Below are 10,538 nucleotides of genomic sequence, written 5' to 3' on the forward strand. Positions count from 1 at the left end.
CTTCCTTTAAACACAGCAATCATATTTTAAACCTCTTGGCCTTAGAGAAGGCACGTTCCTCGATTCCGCCCACTAACAAAGGATTTAAAGTCAACAATATGCATTAAAAGGCACATTAAAGGGAAAATATTTATGTTTTATTGAATAGTCACTGATTAGCGCAGAAAAGTCAGAGTTATTGAGCAGTGCGGACATAGGGAATGTTTGGTTTGTATCCAACGCAGATTACGGCATATCTAGATTTATCTTTCACTTATCCTCTATTTGTTGAGGGTGTGATTTGAAACATACTTCTATGAATGCACCATTTGTATTCTATCAGTTGAAGTGGTACACCCGCAATTTTAGAGTCATTGACAAATAATTCTTTTATGAGAGAAACGTATTCAATACACTTTTTATTAGTCCCTTACCGGTGAAACCGGAGGGGACCATAGTTTTCCTCTGCGTCTGTCCGTCCGTCTGTCTAGCTGTCTGTCTAGCTGTCCCTCTCTCTGTCTGTCCCACTTTTTTCCTAAATGCTTGCTGATATTGAGCCGAATTTTGGTATGTGAGTATAACTTGATGAGTTACAAATCAACTTTGCATTTCGTTCCGCTTCATTGATTTTCGACGGAATTAAGACCTTTTCAATTTATAAGGGTTTTCCACAATTTTTTTCTAAATGCTTGCAGATATTAAGCTGATTTTTGGTATGTGACTTAATCTTGATTAGTTATAGATCAAATTTGCATTTCATTCCGCTTCAATGATTTTTGTCGGAATTATGGCATTTTCAATTTTTAACGGGAACCAGATTATACTTGCCGGTAGGGGACTAGTATTGCTAATGCAATACTCTCAGAATGCTTGTTTTATATGATGAATTAAAAATGTGTGTTGCAAAAAAATAAGTCCTCAAAACTTTAGTAAATTCAAGATCTATGAAACGGTATAAATATTCTTCTTCTTGATTAAAAATATATACAAATACAAAATTTTCCTGAAACTTTAAATTTATTCTTTTGGATAGTGAACACCCCCCCCCCCCCCAAAAAAAAGCAACTTTCTACAAATTCAAGAAAATGCTATTATTTCAAATTTTATCGTTGCTTTCTAAAGTGACTGACTGGAAGGATATAAGTATATCATCGTCGATTTTCTTAAAAATATTTAAGTAAAAGTTCACTTTGATGTGTTCCATTGTGCGACACGGAAGGTTTAATTAACAATAAAACTTTGAGATGTTTGATTAACACCGTTAAGGTACAATTTTACTTTATAGATAAAGAAAACATTGTCATCTTAGTCTATGCAGTAAAAAGGCACAGAGAGACTCCCATTAAGCTTTCAAAATTCTCAGTTTTAGTACAAACCTGAGAAGAAATGTTACAAATTATTGTTAAGTAACTATAGCCATCATGGGCGGAATATACTTCAGTATTGTTTACACAATGCTTTAAGTGTGGGCTGTAAAGGAGGCTACAGAATTGAACACACATTCTTACACAAACCGTCAGGTAATACGCTGATGATTTTAAATGGTAAATCCATTACCTTGAATACACTGCACCTTATTGCTAATCTTCGATTTCACTTAATGGGTTCCCGTTAAAGAAAAATCGTGAGAATGTCCGAGCGATCCTATACGAATGTATACCCATTCACCCTTTCCGGATCGTATACATGCAATTTTGCTAATCATTAGCAAACATTTGTAACAGAGCGATCTGAATTTTTCTCTAAATGGTCGACCTTGAAAAAATAATCTAGGACGAGGTTTGGTATAGATACTGAAAAAAGATATGGCTTTCTTGTGTTTCATAAATATGGAAATGAGAATTGTGCTAAAGTATTTTATTTAAGAAAAAAAAAACATAAGAAATTTCTAATCGTAAGTCTCTGGGTTTAATCGTAGTATATTTTGCAAAAAAAAAAAACACGAGGCACAAACCTAACTATGGCATACATGTAGATACACACATAACACAAATAATAAAAAATCAATGGTGAGAAAATGGACAAAAGTCATCACATGCATTTAATCGAAAGAAAGCGTCTCTGAGTTATGAACCCGAACTATTCTTTTACAGCGTAACTTTTTTTTTTAATTTTGTTTTCTGCAACATTCCCTTTTTAATTTTAGTCATAACATTTGGCCGAGCCAAATTCAGAAATCACACTTCCTCATACTATATTTCGATTCCATTTTATGTAAACTTCAAGAAATATTAATTTAACAAAATAATATAGGATAACCTATTAATAATAATAATTGGATGGGTTTTTTTTTAATTCTAGGGGAGATTCAACAATCATGTAATGTAAACGTCTAACATCATAATTTATTTCTATAAAAACTGAAATAATTAAATGCTAGTTAAACCATCTCACTATTTCAATTTACATTACAAGAATCTTATCAATTCAAAAATAACATCTTTGGTAATTAAAAAGGAACCAAAAAAAAAAAATAGAGTCCAGACGTTTATGATACCACTATTAAATGATTTCTATTGCTGGACTGCAGTTTTGAACAAAGGAAGATAACTCGTGCTTTTGGTCATGAATTTTATTTCATCCAGGATTTCGCCCTGTTCTCATTTCTGTTGGTTTGACAGTCATAAAATCTCTATTAAAATGATGTGTAAATATACACAATACCAGAGATGGGAAATTCTTGCCAGCAAATTTTACAATGTAATTTAAACATGTCTTTATTATTTTTTGATAAAAAAAAGGATTTTAAGTGTTTCTTGTGTTATAGATTTTGGGAGTTGTGGGTGTAAATTAAAAACAGGACGATATTTTTGTCTTATTTGGTGGCGTAATAAATTATTGCTTAAGTATTTGCTTTTTGTTCTTGTTCTTGATAATTCAAATTAATATTACAAAAGTATTCACTCTTTTATTTTACAATAAATGAAGATCATGTCAATGTTAATAAAACTCGCCAACTTACTTAAATCAAAATTTCTTTTACAACTAAACTAACCAGCCTAACCATATTAGATATGTATCATTTGATTTGATTGTCCATGAATTAGATCGTTAGATGACTTACAATTTAATACCAAGTATTTGTAAATGTGATCTATGTAACTGTAGATCTTTGAGAAACACAGCCTGCATATTTACATGTACCTGCATATTACGTACATACTTTAAAAATTTTCAGTTTATTCTAGGAGAGAGAGATCCATATTAAGTTCATGATAAATTCATATTTTCTTTTTATTTACCCCATAGGTATCAGTAATTCTGGATGCATATATAAAATAAATAATAATTAAATAAACAAAATTTAATGAATAAACATAAAACAATAATAAGATATAACAACGTGATTTGCATCAAACTTAAATTTTCATTTCTCGACAACAACAAAAATATATACTGTCAGTAATTCATTTAAAGCATTTATTTCCCTTTGAACACTGAATTGTTACAAGTATTGAGATTTTAAGGTTTGAAAACAAAACTGCAGTTATTTATTGAAATATAGAAGAGTCTGAGTAGCAATACTACTATATTAAGGCATGTTTTTCAATGTAAAAATACTAGCAGTACAATAAGTTCCTAGTACAAATCATTTCTGTCGTCGAAAGTGACAGTTGTGCCTTTCGGTAAATTTTGTCTTAGAATTCAATTAAATTCGGACAATCTACCCATTTATCGTAGCCCACTTACATGATTTCAATGTTGTAAAAGATAAATTGCTAATCCAAAATAATTTGTCAATTCTGTTCAGTATTATTGCAACCTATTACATTACATCAACGGGGGGTATCAAGTATCTAACTTTTCAATGAGAGAACTCTGTACTAAATATTTTCCCTAGTTCAAAGTGTCAATATTGATATTATCAAAATATTCATTGGAGTCAAACATTCACATCACTTGAAAGAAAAAAAAATAGTTTTATCAATAAGTGGATTCCAGTTTTTACTTCACTTTGAAAGTTACTTTAAAATGCCCATAATGTAATTCGGTCCTTCTTGAACTTTGAATTATGGCGAAATTTCATATGTACTGGTTATATTTTTATTTTGAGGTAATCTTTAAAAAAAGAAATGTTGATGGGGAAAACAATCGAGATTTTTGCGAATTTTAAAAATACGTATATGTATTAATATACATATTGTGTAATTTGGTAAGGCAACTACCGTGTGGAAATATAGAAGAAAAAACTCATTCCCTTCCTCCTGATTTTCCAAGATATCACAATCACTCACAATTTATCACGATGCATAATAATAAGAGTAAATAGATTCAATACAAATTACGCCTATTCACAAAAGTGTGATTTTGATCTTACGTTTTCCGTACTGGGGCGATTTTAATATCACAAAACAATTACTACTATTTAGTGTCAAGTCTTGATTTCACAAATAAATCGGTCGATGTCATATGAGAGCTGACACTAATTCTATTCCTTTCTTTTAAAAAAAATCATGTCTAAAACTTTAGATCCGCCTATGGTCTCCAGGGTTGTAGCTGGTCAATAAAACAGTTGAAAAGACAATGGCACTAGTGTTTTGGCAATAGTAGCAACCAAAACATCAAAAGGTATATTAATCTCCTTCCCGCATTTAAAGCTACGATAGCCTTGGTTTGTTATTATATTCTAAAATTAAATGTAGCAGCGGATTCATTCATTATCCGCGTATCTCTAATCAGATCAAAATTCTTTTGTGAGCTTATTGTTGCAATGACGCGATAAGTCGCTTTCTGCAGAGGTAGTTAGCTTAATTTTTTAAAGGAGAGACCGCACCATATTACTAGTAGTTCTTCGTCCACTATTCATACCCGAGCTTCACAGTCATTAGGGAATCGCTGCATAGAAAGAAGTGTCTTTTTTAAACAACCGATTTGTTTAAATTAAATACATATATCTTTGTTGAAATGAATGCCAATAGACATGTAATTGGCTGCACCTAGAATAGGATTTTCATTTTGTTGGATATAAGAAAGATAAATACATCTTTTGAATTATTGGACCAAGGACTGAGAAATTGATTCATTTGTGATTTAAGCTGGAGGTGACACTAAATTTTGACCGGTCTGCGTTTTTTACTTGAATCATGAGAACGGATGTAATAGACAGGTCGTTAGATCACTCACTGCAACATGGAAGAAGTGGACTGAGCGTCATGTATCCATCGTATTTTGATCACCAAGGAATGGATGTGTCTAACGACAATCGACGAAGGATTCAGGAAAAGGTATTGGTGAAGCATAGATTCGAACAGGAAAAACAAAATTCATTCGAAAGGAATTTAGTTGACTCGGAGCGCCGGAAAGGCCAAAGGAGAAGAAACAGTTACGACCCCCGGAATCTGAACTTTGATTTCAATGACAGTTACCAGTTCGAGAACCACCGACATTATGGAACAGAAAGTGCTAGGGAGCTCCATAACTTCGAGCGCATGTACGATGCCGAGGAAGAGGCGAAAAGGAGCCAAAGCAGTTTTGATCACATTCAGTCACCAAGGTCACAAAACTCTCAAACTGAGTATGATCCACAAGTCGACCTTTACGAAAAAATTAAGGCCTTGAAGGTTCCAAAGATAAACACAAAAAGGGTTCCAGGATTTAACAGTTATGCTCAAAAATTCCGACAGGACAGTATAATACGTTCAAATAATTCAAGTCGGTCGACAATGTTGAGTAACAGTACTGTTAACAGTAATATGTCGTCCAGAAACAACAGCGGGCGTTCGAGGGAGTTACCTAGCCCCTCCCGAATCCCCCGGCGACAGCGGAATATCTCCTCCGAAACATCATTAATGTCTTCTGAGAACCGTGGATTGTATTCGGTTGATTCCCAGAATGCTTCCAGACAGGGCTCCATTTATACTCCTCTGAAAATGACTGATGACTATGCTAGTATACCAGAAAGAAGCACTCCCGATATAATACACGATGAGCTAAAAGAAATGCATAAAGTGAAAGGCGCGCTGAAAGTAGCAAGGAATGCCCATGGGACAATTCAGGTTACAATGAAGTCAGACGAAAAGACAAAAGACAAACCGTCTGTACTAAATACTAACAAGAATGGAACTAAAAGATCCAAGAAAACATTACCAGAACAAGTTACACCGAGAGAAAATGAGACACGCACTGAAAAGCCCAGAGAAAGTATTATACAGGAGAATGTGAGTAGTAATAAACCTGCTCAAAAAACTCCACGAAATGTAGCCCAGAACTATGAGAATCAACAAGAGTCTCTTCAGGATCCAAAAGTGCAATATAATCAGAAAAAGAAACCTAATAAAACAGAAACCAAAGTTAAAGCAAAGCCAAAAAGTCCCAAGGTACTCGATGAAAAAGAGACTGTGCGTGCGCCGCATACGACAAAAGAAAAGGGAAAAGTTGGAGATAATTCAAAACTTCCAGTACCTAACAAAGATAAGCTAAGTAAAGGACAAGCCATAGAGAAGGAGATCGCCAAAGTTCAGGAAAACTACCTCGCGCATCGCGCTACGACAAACAAGCCAAAACAATCGGAAAACGTTGCTGCCTCAAACAACAAATCCAATATAACTAAATCCACCAAACAAGGAAACACGAGTGATTCGAAAAACAACCCAGCTAAAGGCAATCAAAACTCTGAAAATAAAGTGGAAAATGCCAAAAATAAGGCAAATGATAAAAATGATGCTGGGAAAAGTGATCAAGAACCTACAGAGAACAAACCAAAAAAGGGAATTCTAAGGAAAACCAGTTCATTTAAAGTAATAGGAAACTCTGAACAATATTTTGGATACATGTCTATTTCTGATGGCGTTGCAGTGGAGAAAAAACAGGGAAAACGCGTCCGATACCATGCCGACCATTATCCCGAGGTGCGGCCTATAAGTGCATAACTCTATAGAATATATTTATCGTTCATTACTTCATATTTGAATGCCATATTTGTTCATATTACTTATTTGTGTTCAAATACAAGTTAATAAAAACAAAACAAATCTAATTTTATTTTGTCAGAAAACATATGAATTCATTACATGTGTTTATGATGGAAAAAAATAAATTTATACCAAAAAAAGAACTTGAAAGGTTTTAACTGCCTGGTGATGAAAATAAATGAATTCGAGATTAGATTTTCTGATAACAAAGCAGTATTTCAATATTCAATCAAATGACCAGCAAATACGTCTTTTTTGAAAATATTCCAAAGAAGAATGATTCGATGGTTCTTTTTTTATTAGCAAATAAAATAAAGTGCTCGATCCTAGACATGATTAGTAGTGTCTAATAGACACATGTCACTGTCATAGTTGATAAAACTATGGAATGGTGACAAATGCAAAACCCATTTATAGCACCTCGCGTGGATCGTTAAAACGGACGCCAAATTACTTATCAAATTAATCTTCTTATTTAAATTCATTGTTTACACACTTTTTAAATTAAATCTAGTGCGTCATTTTTCGTTAGGCACGTGTACTCTTCTCATGCATGGAATGTGACTACATGGTTAGGTTTCAAAAGAAATAACTTAAAAAGTGGGTAGGTTAATAAATTTAAACTTGACGATAGAAAAAACACTTTAATTGAAAGTAAATAGTCCATGGTGCAACTAGAATTTAACAGAAAGCTAACATATTAAAAAAGAAAACATTGAAAGGGGGAACTTCATTGTTGCTTTGCTTACATTCCAAACAATAAAAGTTCATTTTTTTTAATACTTTGTGTCAATAAATCTCAACCTTCAAATCTAACAAAATTCTTTTAAACAAGTCACACCTGTCAAGAGAAGACAGAACGATTTTGGAAACCTTTCAATGGTATTAGTTATTGGATTCTTGAAAAATAAAGATAATCTACTTTTAAGTGATTAAGTTTGATTTTTGCCAAAAAGGTCAACGCACATGTATACTGAATAGTTTTCTATCACATGAGCACTAATTACATACCCAAAAAGATTAGCTATGTATGTAAGATTAATAAAAATATTAAGAATAAAAAACATAGGACCGATTATCTTGGATTAATAACTTGATCGTGTTTTAACTTAATCTTTCCAATGCCGAGAAAATGATCAATTTGTGTGTGTGTATTATTTTTAAGGTACATATAAATTTAAGGATAGAAATTGCATTCATGGCTGTTAAATTTCTATCCCATTCCACTGTCCCTTTTAATTCTTTTCTATCATCATTCTCTAGTTAAATATGGTTGTACTTGATTCAAAACAAAGTTCCTTGGACAATTTTTATTTGTTCTCTAGAGTAAGAGCGATTTGTGCGAGATACATACTTGTATGTAAAATATGCACAATCATTATAAAATTTTAATATTTTAGCTCATTCACACCTTCCAAATTAATCAGTTATGCATTTAATAAAGTGGAAAACATGTATAGAAATGTTTCAAAACTCGTTTTTGACAAATCTTAGGTAAGACAGTAACCTCAGTCTGCCTAGAAAAATATTTACTTTTTGGCTCACCTGAACCGAAGGCTCAATGGAGATTTTCTGATCAAATAGTGTCCGGCGACCGTTTGTCGTCCTTCGTCTGACAATTTTTCTCATTTTCGACTTCTCAAGAACCACTGGGCCAATTTCAACCAAACTACATGTAGCCATAAAGCATCCTTGGGTAAAGGGGATTTATATTTGTTCACAGAAAGAGCCAGGCCATCTTTTAAGGGAAGATGATGAAGAATTGGTGGAAATTTGGTGGCTTCTTTTAAAAACCTCCTTCTCATGAACAACTGGGCCAGAATAGATGAAACTCACGTGAAAGCTCATTAGGCCTATATATCGTAGATTTTTATTTGTTCATATCATGACTCCCTGGGTTAGGGCAGGGTCACAGCAGGGGTTAAAATTTTACATAAGAATACATAGGAAATATCTTTGATTTATAAATCCTTTTCTCAAAAACAGCAAAGCCATATTAGTCATATTAATACAGAAATATCCTAATGTAGTATAGATTCAAGTTTGTTAAAATAATGAACCCCGGGGGTAGGGCGGAGCCTCAACATGGGATCAATTTTTTACAAAGGAATATGTAAGAAATGTCTTCAAAATCTTATTCTTTAGAACAGCCAATTAAGCCACTAATGGTCACATTCAGGTAGTGTAGCTTCAAGTTTGTTCAAGTCGTGAACCCTAGGGGTAGGGCGGGGCCTCAACAAGGAATCAAATTTTTGTAAAGGAAGATATAGGAAAAATCTTTTAAAAATCTTTTCAAAAACAGCAAAATCATGATTAGTCATATTCATATAGAAGCATCCTAAGGTAGTGTAGATTCAGATTGTTCAAATCATGACCCCTGGAGGTAGGGCGGGGCCTCAACAGGGGATCAAAATTTACGTAGGAATGTATAGGAAATATCTTTAAATCTACTTCTCAACTAGGAAATACATGTATCTTTAAATCTACATCTCAACTAGGAAATATCTTTAAATCTACTTCTCAACGACAGCAAAGCATGATTAGCCATATTTATATGTAAGCATCCTCAGGTCGTAGATTCAAGTTTGTTTAAATCATGACTCCGGAGGATAGGGCGAGGTCACAACAGGGGATCAAAGTTATACATAGGAATATATAGGAAAAATCTTGAAAGATCTCAGAAATAGCATAGCCATGAATACTCATTCCAATATGGAAGCATCCTCAGGTAGTGTAGATTGAAGTTTGAATGTAAATTCTCCAAGTGCCGTATTATAAGTCAAAATAGGAAAATACATCGGTAACAAATATACTCTTATAAATATTGTGCGATGTTTTATATTTATATTTTTTTAATCTCTCTTGACATTTTTAGCTTTTATATTTAACCTTCAAAATTGCAAGCAGGAATATTCATATATTTTTTGGCGATATTTTTCTTCTACAGGATGATTATATCTATTACCATTCACGCTGACAATCATTTCAATTTCAAAAGCATAAGAGGCCCACGGGCCACAACGCTCACAACTATGGTCCTTCTGTCGTTCATCAGCAGATTCTTTTTCCTACATATTTTTATATTTTTACAAAACTTTGATCAAATATTTTGGCCCCACACTACCACAAGGGGTCATGGTTTTTCGGAGTCCAAAACTTTTTATTTCAACTGTCGCATTTCCATCGGTTTAAAGGCGACGCATGACTACCGTCTATATTTCTATGTCCGGAAGGTGAGGATTAAAATATGATAATATGGCCGATGCGTTGTATCAACATTCCGATATTAGAAATAATTTATTACGGAAACACTTTCTACAGTGTCTCTTGTTGAAAGTAGAGTAACGACCCTTATAAGAATGAAATAAATGAAAAAGAGTGAAGATAACGAACAGTTATCGACCTAAAAAGAAACAACAAACAATGCAAATTTGTGATCAGAGAATGAAGCACGGACCCCAGGAAATTCCAGAGGTTGGATCGTGTGCCTAGGAAGGATTAGCACCCTTGTCAACTAAAGTCATCTCGTTTATCATACAGTTTAGTTGTTACATGTAGTTGGCCCTTATTGTCTATAGTTAGTAAAACATCCAAATGTGAAACAGGTGTGGCAGACGCTGTGGTATCTTTTATTTCAACTTCACTGGG

Source organism: Saccostrea echinata, unplaced genomic scaffold (assembly GCF_033153115.1).
Source record: "Saccostrea echinata isolate AGI-Se365-2 ecotype Australia unplaced genomic scaffold, CSIRO_AGI_Sech_v1 ptg000009l, whole genome shotgun sequence".
Classification (NCBI taxonomy): Eukaryota; Metazoa; Mollusca; class Bivalvia; order Ostreida; family Ostreidae; genus Saccostrea; species Saccostrea echinata.